Source organism: Tympanuchus pallidicinctus, unplaced genomic scaffold, assembly GCF_026119805.1.
Source record: "Tympanuchus pallidicinctus isolate F22 unplaced genomic scaffold, pur_lepc_1.0 scaffold3, whole genome shotgun sequence".
In the NCBI taxonomy this organism is placed as follows: Eukaryota; Metazoa; Chordata; class Aves; order Galliformes; family Phasianidae; genus Tympanuchus; species Tympanuchus pallidicinctus.
In genome coordinates, this window is record NW_026294747.1 from 31,752,331 (window position 1) to 31,767,044 (window position 14,714).

Consider the following 14,714-nt stretch of genomic DNA (forward strand, 5'->3'; position numbering starts at 1 on the left):
TTCATGCATCCTTTAAAAAGGAGAGGCAGTTGTGTTTACATAAATTTTCTGAATAATTGTGGCCATTTTCTGCATGCCCCTGCCCTCCATAATCAGACTCCTTCTGATTCAGGCACCTGCCTCCTGGGTGTGCAGAAAACATCAGTTCATTTGGTGTCACTAAAAAAAATAGTGCTGTATTTTAAAAAGTACTACAGACCTTCTGAGATATATTACTGAAAATACTTCTCATTATAAACTATATGACATCATAAAAATTGAAGTTTTGGATTTTATTTTTTTTCAGTGCATTGTTTTGTTAACTTCAAGTATTCACACACTGAATGCAAAATTCAGGTATGTATCAAATCATTGTGTTTCTGTAGCATTAAGAATGGTATTTATATACATTACACACAGATCTTTCCATTTTCAGTATGTAATACCTCTTCTAGTCCACAGCTGCTATCACAGCGCAGGAAAACCAGTTTCTAGAATTTTCTATAGTGTGGTAGGTCATTTTTTCACAATAAAGAATAAATTAAAAAATAAAAAGTACTTCGCAGTGCTTTTAAAAATAGGAAAAACAGTACAAGAGAAAGAACTTGAAATATTCAAATTCCTATTACTACTTCTCCTTAAGAAAGTATATTACTAGTTCTTTATGTTCTTTCTTTTTTGATGTATAAATGCTTTTGTGTTTTTCTACCTCCTTTCTCTGTATGCTGAAAATTAGAGTTCTATAAATGATAATCACATTTCTGTGTGATAAATCTGATTAATCTACTACCTATCTCTGATGAGAGTGATTAAAAAGCTTCTTACTGGCTTTGTAAATGAGCAGTGCATTGGACTGTTCAGCTTCTTTCATCAGCTTCTCTTCTTTGCTAATTTCACATTATAACTGCCAGACTCCAATTTGTCAGACTGCCCCTCTTCTACCATCTGTCACACTGCAACAAAATGTGATGGAATGTTGTTGGAAAGGTTCCACTTCTACTGCCATGTCACCAACATCCACCTCTGAAATTGTCGGTCTACTTAATAAAATAGGAGGCATTATTTTTAGAGCAGTCGTCGTAATTTTCACCAGACAGGCCATTTCAGTTTTGATGGAAGTGCTTTATCACACCTCTGTGTTGGTTAAGAATGTCTTATCTGAAAGAGTTTGCTTAAATTTGTTGACTGGTAGCTGCTACATTTTGAATTTTTAGCAGTTTTTGTTGTTGTTATTAAGTGATTTAATGTGCACATCAATCCACGAAAGCAATCAATGAAGTACAAAGGGGAAATAAATCTTGTATAAACCTACTCAGCATGGGTTCATGAGTAGTAGATCCTGCTTGACAAACCTGACTGTTCTATGACAAGGTGACCTGCTTAGTGGATGAAAGTAAGGCTGTTGATGTGGTCTACCTGGCTTTCAGTAAAACCTTTGACACTGTCCCCCACAGCATACTCATGAAGAAGCTGACTGCCTGTGGTCTCAATGGGCAGAGTTGTGGCCAGACACTCAGTACTTGGGCCACTACTACTCAATATCTTTATTGATGATCACGATAAGGGGATTGAGAGCACCCTCAGTAAGTTTGCAGATGGTCTAAGTATTTTTTCCCATTTCCCTTGTTGTACGCAAGAAAATCCTTTATGGTGTGGGTGATGAAGCACTGGTACAGGTTGCCCAGTGATGTGTTTGATGCCTGTCCCTGGAGACTTTCAAGACTTGAAGGATAGTCAGATAGCTGAATATGAGCCAGCAGTGTGCACAGGCAGCCAAGAAGGCCAGTGGCATCCTGGCTTGTATCAGGAATGATGTGGTGAGCAGGATTAGGGAAGTCATCCTGCCCCTGTACTTGGCACTGGTGAGACCCCACCTCGAGTACTGTGTTCAGCTTTGAGCACTTCGATTCAGAAAGGACATTGAGGTGCTGGAGCAGGTCCAAAGAAGGGCAACAAGGCTTGTGAAGGGCTTGGAGAATATGCCCTATGAGAAGCGACTGACAGAACTGGGGCTGTTTAGTTTTAGTCTGGGGAAAAGGAGGCTGACTGGAGACCTTATTGGTCTCTTCCAATACCTGAAAGGTTATTGCAGTGAGAGCAGGTCTGATCTCTTCTTACTGGTGACAGATAACAGGACAAGTGGAAATGGCCTCAAGTTGCACCAGGGAAAGTTTTGGTTGGATATTAGAAAAAAAGTCTTTACAGAAAGGGTTGTTAAGCACTGGAATAGGCTCCCCAGGGAGGTGGATGAGTCACCATCCCTGAATATGTTTAAAAACAGTTTGGATGTGGTGCTCAGGGGCTTGATTTAACAGAGGTTTGATAGGTTAGGGTAGTATGGTTAGGTTGCAGTTGAACTTTATGATCTTGAAGGTCTTTTCCAGCCTGAGCAATTCTATGATTCTAAGTGTTCATCATGGTAGATTTTTATTTGTCTCAACTGAATAGAGAACACATTCTAATTACTTGCAGAATTTCTCTAAACATTCAAGCCTAGATCTTCAAAATACTGAAAAGCATTGATAGATGTTAGTCATCTACAAATCTTTGAGGAAATGGATGAGTTACTTCAGAGAGAACCATCAATTAGATTGTGCAGAAAACAGGATTCTGAGAAGTGTGAACTTTAGTGCTGTATTCTCAGCTACGTGAAAATGGTGATATCACTGATTTTAAAAGCCCATGTAATATCATTTTAGTAGATGTTTATTATGAGTGATTTGGTTCCTGCAATGTCTCTGAAAGAATAATCTATCAGATCTGATGTCTGCCAAAGCAGAAAAATGCATAGCAGTTCTATTTGCACAACAGGCCACTTCATGCTAAAAACATTCTGAAAAACTTAAAATATAGCCACGTTTAAAAATCATTACCTGAGCAGCTGACACTGGAGGGCCTTTAAACTGTATATTCAAACAATATTATTTAAGATTTTCAGACAAACAAGCCCAAACCAATTTCCTTCTAATGCTTCATTGTTTTAAAAAATCTCTAAATTAAATGATAATTTTATACTAAAGATTAAAACTTGTAGTGAAACATAAAGCTTAAGGCAAAAGTTAGCCTTTATATAAGTATTGGAAGAAAATGAGTCCCAGTTGTCTAGTAACCCACTTGATATATAACCTAGCAATGAAAACTAGTGCAATGGAATTTTGAAAATAAACTCCCACTATTTGTAAAATGTTTAAATTCAATTTTAATAGCACAATTTATAATCAGAAACACACTGTGCAGTGAAGGCTTCACTTGAAAGTAGAGCCTGTGGAAGTTAACATGGGGAATGAGCAGCTCTGCAATGATTTATAATGCAAATATTTACCAAGGCGTGTCCATTTTGCTGGTACATTGCCAGTGCTGTTAGGCAATTGTGTGACTTAAAAGCATGGCTGTACTTACAAAGATTGTAAATATTTCTTTCAAGTGTTGATTCTATTCCAAGATTTCATATTACCCTTCCAAGGAACCAACTTGTGCTAGTCCTGTGTGTTGCAACAATGCGTCACTCCATTCTACTTTGTCTTGTTCACCTCTCCTGAACTCCCGGCTTTATTTACATCCTTCTGAACATTTTTTCCTTAAGTCGGAGTCATAGTGAATTTCCTTTTGTAATTAGTACTCTCTGCACCATGGAGTACTGTAGCTCTAAGGATTGTGTGCTTATATTTTGTGTGTTAAATCCCTAAGAAAACTTTTATTGTTATTATTATTATTATTATTATTAGTATGTATTTTATATTATGTATTTTAACATGATAAAATACATGAGGCAAAGTGTTGACTCACTGCTGAGCTACAGTTGACAAGCTGTCCAGCACTTCATGGGAAAAGTAAAAAAACAACTAAACAATACGTAGTATAGTGTGTATACTATGTATGCATAGTAAACAATACATAGTAAAGTGAGAGTTCCAGAGCTATTCACAAACTTTTGGATTGTTCACTAACAAATACTACTAAATCAACACAGTTTTCTAAATGTTCTTGTTAAAACAGTCACCCATGTATGCTTAGATTAGCCAGACATGGGCCTAGCTAGTAGCTGCAAGCAGGTATAAGCTAGTACAAAATGCCACCTTAGCAGCATCAAAGCCATTTCACACGATTGTAGTCATGACCTAGGACTAGGAGTAAGAAACCATAAACATTCTCTGTAATGAAAAAATAACACAAATAGTTGTAATAGAAGCACTAAAGTAATAACAGAAGAAGAAATTTATCATGAGTTTATAACTGTATGCCACAGCAAAGAGGGCATAGACCTCCAGTCCGTCCGTCTGTCCATCCGTCCGTCCTTCCTTCCTTCCTCTCTTTCTCTCTCTCTTTCTCTCTTACATTTTATTGCTTTATTAATTAAGATTAAAAGTTCTGAAATAAATAAGATCTTAATTTTCAACTTTTTTTGAGGCAATAATACTACTTCTACCACTGAATTTTCAATGCTCAATGTGTGCTGAACAGCCATGTGAGCTCAGAAACTTTAAGCAAGGTTTATCTTAGCAGATTTTTGATATTGAGTACTGGCTTTTATAAGATCTATGGGCTGTCCTGTGGCTAGGCTCTGTTGGAAAAGCTGCATGCTTCATCCTGTTTAGTCACAAAAGTCTCACCGCTCTTAGCAGAGGAGAAGCTGGTAGCTTCTGTGATTGCGTTTTTCTTTATAACATACGGGGACCCACAGAATTAGAAAATATTCCTAAATGAGAAAGTCTGACCACAAAACTAGTATGCCTCTTATGATTACAATGAGGAAAACTTCACTACTTAGAGTATTAGCCCCCTCTTGTGGATAAATGCCTTTCTCTCTCCTAAAAGTGAGAGAACACATATTTTTTGTGTCAAATAATATGAATATTGTGAAAATAACTTGAAAAGAAAAAAAAAAAAGGAAAAAGGAAAAAGGAAAACGGAAAAAGGAAAAAGGAAAAAGGAAACTATCCAAAGAAAGACATAGCTTAAGAAATGTATTTAATATAGAGTCTATTGTCATGGACTCCAAGGATTCACAGCCTCCATCAGAGACACTGAACAGCACTGTGTGACACAGGAGGTTCCTGATGTCAATAACTGGAATTATCTGACATTCTAGTACTGTATTTTCCAGTAAAAACAGGTTTTTTTTTACTGAATTTTTATCAGCCAAGATCTATACGTTGACACCTGAGATGAAAATCAGTTCTATCATTCTTATTGCATTTCTGCACAAAGTCTAAATATTTAGAAACATCAGTCATACAGAGCATTGAAATCGGATAATCTCAGTTCTTTTATCACATCTCTAATGATTATATTTTTTTTTCAGCGGTGAAACTAAGTGAAAATAAAATAATCACAACTTCTAAAAATGCAGTTTTCAAAAGTGTATGTAATTTCCACTTTCACTTGTGTTCTTTCACTTCATTTTCTTCTGCAAATTAAATTCAGTTGTAACTGTAGAGAGATTTTTATTATCTCTCAAATTTTCAGAGCACTTAAGTACACTACTACCTTTAATTGACTTAAATACAAATACAGGTTACTCAGAGAATAATGCCTCCTGCTTATTTCCGTGGATACTACAACAGACACGAAGAGTACATCAGCATTATTTGATATCAGCTACAAAATATGATTTTCAACATAGTCACCATTATTATCTATGCGTATTTACCAGTGATGATCAAGAGCCTGCATGCTACACTCATAAAAATCTGCATTTGCAGAGGTGATAATAAAATAGGAGGCATTACTTTTGAAGTAATCCTCATAGTAATTAATCCAAACTGAGGCCTCATCTATCGCTATGACTCACTCTTAATATTTTTAGAGAGAAACTTTGCACATAACATTAATGGAAAAAAATAAAATAAAAAAGAAAACAAACAAACAACAACAATAAACCCCAAAATAACAAAAAGCAAAACGTGATTATCAATAAAGGAAGAAAAGGAAGAAAAACATTATACCATTATTCTTTTAATCCAAAATAAGAATTGGAATATCCATGATACTGTTCTGAAGAAAGGATCAAAAATTAATTCCAGAGAATACTAGACAAAGAAAAGAAATAGTCATAATGTTGCATAAGTGAAAGTATTATTTTACATTACATCTGTAACGCAATTATTTCAAGCACTCCTTCATATTAGTATTGTTTGAAGTCATCTGACATGACAGCAATGTTACAGATCTACTCAGAAATATTCCACATGGATAATTTGTGTATACCTTTGTATGTTTGTATGATATTTGCTTTCATTGTGTTCTGACAGCTACCCATATGATTACACATTACAATTATTCAGTATTTAGGAGCTATTATCAGCCATTGCAGCTTACCCAAAATTGTTGCTTTCTGGTCTCTTGCCTGTAATTCTCTTTTCCCTAAACAGTGAGTAAAGAAAAACAAAAACAAAAACAAAAAACAAAAAAACAACAACAAAAAAAAAAAAAAACAAGAAAACAAAACAAAACCTATTATATTCCTTAACAATTAAAAAAAAAAAATTTGTTGTTCAGAGATTGAGATATCTAAAAAAATAACCAAACCAAAAATAAAGTAAAATCTTTATCTGAGAGTTTTTAAGATCTTAAAATCTCAGTTATTGAAATATTTGTCTGCATTTATTTAACCTCTGGACATCTCTGATGCAGATATTATAGAGACATCCAAATGAATATTTGTGAGAAGACAAGATAGTACAACAAGATAGTACATGTGTAAATTGTAGGTTTTGCAACACTGAATTTTTGAATTACTTTACTTACAAACAGGATCACCTGTCAGACTTTCATCCATTGAGCAAGCAGAAGGAATTTGAGTGCATTTTGCAGATTTAAGTTTCATTATACATACAAAGGTCGGGAACAAACTTCCATGAGCTGTCAGAGTTTGATATTAAGGTAGAATGCATTTTGCTTTGGAGGCAAAGTGAGATATTCAGTGCTAGACATCAAACCTTCTCTATAAAAATATTGAGAGTTTTGCATTTAATTTTAAAGGAAAGGATTAATTTCATAATGAAAATCTTGATGCAACATAGCACTGGCAGATGCTGCCATCTAGCGCTTATAGAGGAAAGCAATGTGTGACTGTTCAGTTTTCACAGATGCTCAAGGAATAATAATCCTTGCTCCTTGTTTGTATGAGGGCTTCCGTACTGCCTCAATTTTAACCTTGCAATCAATTTTATGTAAAGTTACCACCTGTAAAGACGAAGTCATGCCAGAAATGAATACAAGCATGTGAGATAGATGGGGAAAACATGACGGGAGAAAAAGAAGTGATAAACAAGGCTACAGGCTGTAGCCAGGGGAAAATACAATGATTACAGTTGCAGCTACCTTGCTGCTCAAAGAACCAGAACAAATGCAGTAGAGTGGCCATCTGAACCAGAAAAAATACAGCTAAGTATGGATGTGGAGAGTACCATGACTTTGAGTGGAAATGCAAAGTCACAAACAGAGAAAAGATAAAAGAGTTTGGGCACTCACTGAAGGATCTGTGATTTGGTTGATAGCTCAATAATACAAATGACATTTTTCAATTAATATTTTAATGAATGAATATGCACACATTGATAAGACTAAAATTAACCAAATCATTAAAAACTGCTCAATCAATTATACTTACATACAGAAAATGATTGTATTCCCAATAATCTCAAAGGTCTCAAATGCAAGAAAAAGACATGCAGATGAGAAATATATAAGGATCTCCCAGAGCACACTACTTGTTAAGGTAAACAAAACTCATTACATTTAATCATGACACATGTAAGATAAAACCTCTGAATTCTAATGATAATATGTAGAGGTGCAATCTTTTTTTTCTCTTCTGCAAAAAAATTTGTCAGAGCACTGCAAATAATATGACCATGCATTTTCATATAAATACTCATTTGAAATCTAACTTAGAAAGATTTTTTCTTCCCTAAAATACATAAATCTGTACAGTACCTCTTAGCAATTTACTATTATTTAAAGTTACTTCTTAAACATTTCCAGTGCTTTTCACAAGCTGCACTTCCTTGCAAAACTGAAGAACAATACTGATTTTTAATTGATTTTTTTCTTGTGTTGCAAAATTAAAACTGAGCATTTGTTTTTATATAATTATATTTAAAATTTTCTTCTCATTACTTCTTCTACTGAAACTTAAATCGTATGTAAACAAAGCAGCTTATGGTATACCAAGGAGTTTAATGACATTAAAGAATGTGTTATTTTCCTCCACAGGCAGGCAGGAACACAGACACCATAAATAGAGATTTGTCTAAAGTGTAAATTACGTAACTTCAACTTCTCAGTCAATGGCCACTTTTCTGAGTGCAATTATATCATGAAAAAAAAAAAAAAAAAGAAAAAAAAAAAGTGTCATTGTCAATCATTCTATTAGATGGGAAGTACCATTCTGAGGTTATAAATGAAGAACATATTTCTGCAAACAATTGGAATGTTATACTTGAATATTGCTTTACTAAAACAGAAGATTTAGTTTTACCACATTGAAACTGATTTCAAATGAGTAAGAATGCACATGCTGAGACAGAAACTAAATTCAACATTATTGACAGAGAAATTGAAGAAATGAGGACAGTTTCTTTTTTAGGTGTTTAAGTATATATATTGCTGTTTGAGGAACTTCTTCCTTATCCTATGAATAAATAAAATAGCTGCATATTTGATATAATCTATTGTCAATCCACTTTTTGTCATTGTTGTTATAAAAATGGGTAACAATTGTTTTAAACTTTTCCCTTTAAAGCAATTGTTATTCACACAACTGAGAAGGTCTCAATAGGAGCTATGGAACTTCAAAATAATGATTTTTGTTATGTTGTCCAATGTTATGAATCAGAACTTTAAAACCCAAATGGAGAACTGGCTCTTACTAGAAACAGCCAGCAGTTCTTCATAACAATGAAAAAATTAATGACAGCTTTGCATATGGAAAGCTGTTCAGAAGCAAACATTCAGTCATACTTTTCCTTCTTGAACAGATGTGAGGTCATATTTCTATTAAAATTTTGCTGCTACTGGTCAGTTAAATGACAAGATGTAAAAGCTTTTGCAACAAGCTGCAAAATAACATATAATAATGTCCCTTCTTTGCGTGAGAGACATTGTATACAGAGACAATTAGTGTTTCAGAAACCAAGTGAGATTTGCTATCATGTTACTATTCTTTCCTTTAGCCACTTTGTTTCTTTATGATGAGATGATAACCATGAAGTCAAGAGCTAACCAAAATTATCAGGGAAAATCTTGAGTAATTATTTTGAGAATCCACTGAATGCCAAGTCATGTCTAGATAAGGAAAATTTAATTCATATGGAAAGCATACAAAATACCTTCTGCATTTTTTGTTTTATCATTAAGGAGCAGTGCAAACAATATTTCTTATTTGCTGTCCCAGTATTAATGAAGCAATGAAGCTACCAGAATCTGCCTAGCATTTCACAGCATTTCTTTTTATATATTTTTTTTATTATTATTATTTTTTTGTGCCTATTTATTCACATTGATTGCAGCTCTATGGAAGTTTCAGGCATTGTAGAAAACAGGCTGAATAGAGCTTGAAAACTTATCTTCCTCAGAAACACTTTTTCTCTATATCCAATACTGATGTAAGTGCACTGGCATTTGGAATCTAGCCGCAATTTTGAGAATGGTTGTTTTGCTCTACATTTTGAAGATTTGTTTAGCTCAAGTGGTGTATATACAGTCTCCTGGTTCCTGACCCAGGGTTACAGAGATCACTGAAAGTTATCTCTTTTATAGATTTATGTGGTTTTACTTCTCTTTAGGAATTTATATGGATTACTGGAAGAGTGCAAGCAGTCTAGCTCAGATGATAACTCCCACTTCCAAGTCAATGCCTAAGATACTGTTTCTCTAACTCTTTGGATGCTAGGTAACTGTTTCTCCTTTCCGATATCTCTCAACTCTTCAGTAAGGATTGCCAGTATAACACTATAGATCATATTACTTGGTTCTCTATGTTTGGTTTCTTGATTCATTTTCAGCCTGTCTGAAAAGACCTCTGTTGAAAGCACAATCTTCAATGTTATCAGCTTCAGTCTTAGTGGGCAGCAGATACAGATATTTCAAATTAAGACAGTTTGGGAAAATACAATAAATAAATAAATAAATAAATATTTCACAACAGTTTTTCGGCCTGCATTTCCATCATTTTTTGTCCTTTTTCAGAAATAATTTTGATAGCAAGAGTATGATGAAAGAATATTTTGTGTATAGAAATTTCAAAAAGCTTACAGACTTCCAAAACACACATTCACACACAGACATCAAAGTCAAATGTATGTCTTCTGTCTGATGCACGTGTCACTTTAGAAATGGTGTTTAGGGACTATTTGGGAACCTCTTTGCATCACGTGAATTTTAGCAGTTGTCCTCATCCACAGAGAGCAGACACATCTCTAACCAAGGAATGTAAAGGTAAAATTCTTCCAACTATTCATGAATGAGATACAGATCAAGAATAATTCATGGATCTTATTTCACAAATGATAAATTCTAGAAAATTGAAATCAAAATTGCAATTGCATATGTAACTCCTGAAGGGGAAAAGAACCAAAATAAATAAATAAATAAATAAATAAATAAATAAAATCAACAAACAGATTTGTTATGATTACTTTCTCCTCTTTCTAACACAATTGATATCTGATATTGAATGTTGTTACATAACACTGAAATACATCTCACTTAAAATCTGCATCCAGTATTTGAAAAATGTTAACAGCTGCATTTAAATTCCTATGATGCTGGAGAACTTAATACAGCACAGAAAACTGTGGACTGAAGGATATACAATTACTTAACTTTTCTGTTTCTTAAAGATATAACCTGGTCCATACAATGTAAGGTTCAGGATCTAGCACACTGTGTTATCACTCATTGTAGCAGAGAACTTCACATCGGATTTACTTTGTTAACTGAGATAAATATGACAGTAGAATTGTTTCTAAATAAAATGTCTTCCACATCTTACAGAAAATCTATTTCAGACAACTGCATGGAACTGAATTAAGATTCCTTTTCTCTGTAGAAATTCCCAATGGATAAAAGATACCCTCTAAATTCCATGGAAATCTCACAGGCCTTTAAGTAGTAAGACATTTTTCACGCAATATCTGGCAATTTGGACAAAATTCAAATAGAAGCTGATGTCTTAAAGAGCAGGAAAGCTGACTTAAAGGCTTAAGCTTTAGAATAAATACCAAAATCTCTTATCTTCCCATATTTTTCATATGCTATAATCCTCACAAGAGTGGCCTCTGCAATAATAGGAAGAAAGTCTTAAGACTGACTTGACACAATGACAAAGGCATTATTCATAAATGCTGGTTAGAGGGCAATTAAGGGGTTTTAAGATTAAGAAATGATAAATGTTCATTTATATTGAAATGTGCTTGAATATCAGTTCCACGATGTATAAAAGTCCTGCTTCTAACTAGTTTATTCACTAGCATGCATGAAATAGAAAACTCCCCTGGATACTACCAGTGCAAGGACAGAGAGTTCTTACATCCAATTTTTTTTTTTTTTTTTTTTTAACAGTTTATATTAGAATATTTAAAGCAAAATCAGTACTTGATGGGTGAATAACTGTAAACAGACATAATTTTCCAAATTTTCTTTTGCCAGCGGAATAATTGTGACAATTCTATGACTGTAGTACTAGGTACTAGTACAATTTGGCTATAGATGCAGGAGCTTATTATACACTCTTTTTAACTTCTTATTCACTTCTATTAACTGAATTTGTTATGTCTCTGCAATAAAACACTAGAACTAACATAGGTTTATACTTTCTCGAGATAATGGATAATTTGTTTTAAAGGAAATATCTGACAGCAATTCACTATAGGAAATTCCCCTCTGGAAAAACACTCTTAGAAATCAGTTACACAAGCTCACTTGAACTCCATCTTACTTCCATGCTAATTTCCATAACAGAGCACAGTATCATTGATTCAAAAAGAACTGCTGCTTTTGTACAGCACAACTAAATATAATTCCTTGAAATGCCACACAGATATTGCTACCTCAACATCTCACCTTTAAATCCCAGAATTATGCTGCCTTGAAACTGATGTGCTTCAAAATCTAGGAAATTTTTGATACTTGTGAGAAGGCAAGATGTGCACTCTTTCTTCCCAGCCTGATTCATGCTTTCTTTTGCCTTCCTCTATGAGTGAAAAAAAAATTGCAGACAAATTAACCAGTGAAGAACTCAGTGGGTAATAAGAACAAACATCATTAAATGCAACATTCATTATATCCTATCTGTTTTACTAGTAACATTTATGAAATCTTACACAATTTTATTTAGGCAGCTTCACCCTTATCACAGAGAATATTATTCCCTATAACTTTTGAGATGCATGTAATGCGTATTCTTATCCTTCAGCATTATTATCATTTCTAACATAAGAATGCTTCTAGTAGATTTTTGTGGCACGTTGTGGTACATTGACCTTTATGTATTACAGCAAAATAAGCAGAGGAATGACAGGAAAGCTGTCATTTTATTCTGCTTATTATTACTCTCCCATTACTTGTTTAATAATTGCATTAATATTTCCTAGCATTTTCTTAGTGATGAATTTCCATTTATGTCTCCTAGTTTATTTTATCCTTCAGGCTGCTGCTTGCATTTATGTAAGTAACACATTCTCCTGTGCTTTTTTCAGGTAAGTAACATCTTACCACAAAGAGGTGCTCTAAAACCACAGTAGCTGTTGAAGAAAACTGTCAAGAAAAGACGACTGCTGTAAGCTTGCCTCAAGGTAGGAGTTTCAGATTTTAGTACTCTCTCTCTCTCTCTCTCTCTCATACATATATATATGTATGTATATATATATATATGTATGTATATCATGGCAGTTGTTATGGTAAAACTTGTGTCCGGTAGTCAGATCTCAAAATAATGAGATTCATAGCTTCACTACATTAACAAGCCAGGTGAGATTTATCTCATGGAATAGATTCAGGCAGAACACTCAGTTATCCATCACCTTGTTTTTCATAAATAATCTATTTTCATAAATAATCTATTCAATTGGATAGGATGTCATTTTCCCTGCAGTAGTAACATGTAACAAGTGAAGTGTTTAGTGCAATTTTATAGATGTTTCTGTCCTGACAACTGTGGTACATGTGTTTAAAAGGCCATATTTGTGAATTATTCTTTGACTGCAGCTGGTATTTTTCCACAAATGAAGATGAGCATATGTGCAAAGTCTTTATATAATCAGGGATGCAGAAATAAATTTCCCTTGAGATATAATTTCTAAGTATTCTTTTTATCCAATTGAAATTAGTTTTGTAAATTCAGATAAGTTTTAACAATTTGTTTGAATCCCAACACCCTTCTGATTGTCAGAGAAATTTGTCCGACTACAGTGTTATTCTTTGTCTGTATTTCTTTATACTAAAACAGATGGCGTTTGAAATTTGATTGCTGTCTCTGTAAGAGGTATATGACTGACTTATTCGATCAAAAGATTCACCTGCTGCAATGGCATCACCTGAGGAATCCTTATGTAGGTTTACAGTAAGATGCAGGTCAATCATGGGTCAAAAGCTAAAATTCTGATTCTGCTTGAAAATAGTAATATCTCAAACTACACTACTATGTGGAAATGTTATTTGAACTGCCTCAATTTTAGTCTTTATGTCTTTTTTTTTTTTTTTTTTAGTTTAGAAAGAAATGTGCATAAGAAAGCTCATGTGATGTTCTTATGTGTGTTCATTATGTCTTATATATGCTAAAATTCATTCCATTATTAGATTGATAATAATTCTTCCTTAAAATCCCTTTCCTTGCAAAGAGAGATATTTCCTTCTCAAGAAACCCAAATTTGAGCTTCAAAATTCAGATCTGTATTTGTGTTCCAATGAGAAATATCGGGATGCTTTGGAGGGCTTCAATTTGAAAGATTTCAGAAATGATTTTCATTTTGCTTCCATGTAGTGTAAATAATCAGTTCTGTATTTTGAAATTGTACCATCTGCAAGAATCAGTATTTATAGATGTTTATGAAAGAATGAACTTCCAAAATTTTGTTCCTGACAGCGTGATCTATATTTAAAACATGACTTTTCAAGCAGGCTTGAACCATTTATAATTTAAATACCATTTGTGCTTGTCAAAGTCTGCCTAATTGTTTTTAGAGCTATGCAGCACTGGACCACACAGCTTTGTGTGGATCCCGATGGCATTGCTGGATTAATGAATAATGCACTTTGATTTTTTTAATCTAAAATATACAGTTACAGTACAGATTGCAAGTAAATGCAAGATAGATTAAACAAAATTACTTAGGGGGAAAAAAAGTAAGAACAGAGATATCCAAGCAAAATTTGCCATTAAAATGAAAGAAAATAAACATAAAACTTTGGATGTAGTTTTCAGACTGCTCATATGCCTCGTATATGTGATCACACCATGTTAGTATTTTTGCCTCATCAGTTTTCATTTTAAGTGCTTATTAAATATTTTCTTCCTTTAGCTTTTATGCTTAGGTGCTTGTTAATTGGAGTTTTTTTTAAAAAGCCACGGTAAACACTCTGACTATAGCAAGCTGAGACTGCTATCAGAAGTACTGCATTGCCTGAAGCTGCATTAAGCAGAATCTCATCAGCATTCAGCACCACTGCTATAGCATGAAGCCTGGAAGTGGGAAAAATACTTACTGAAACATAAGAATAGAAGATGAAAAGAG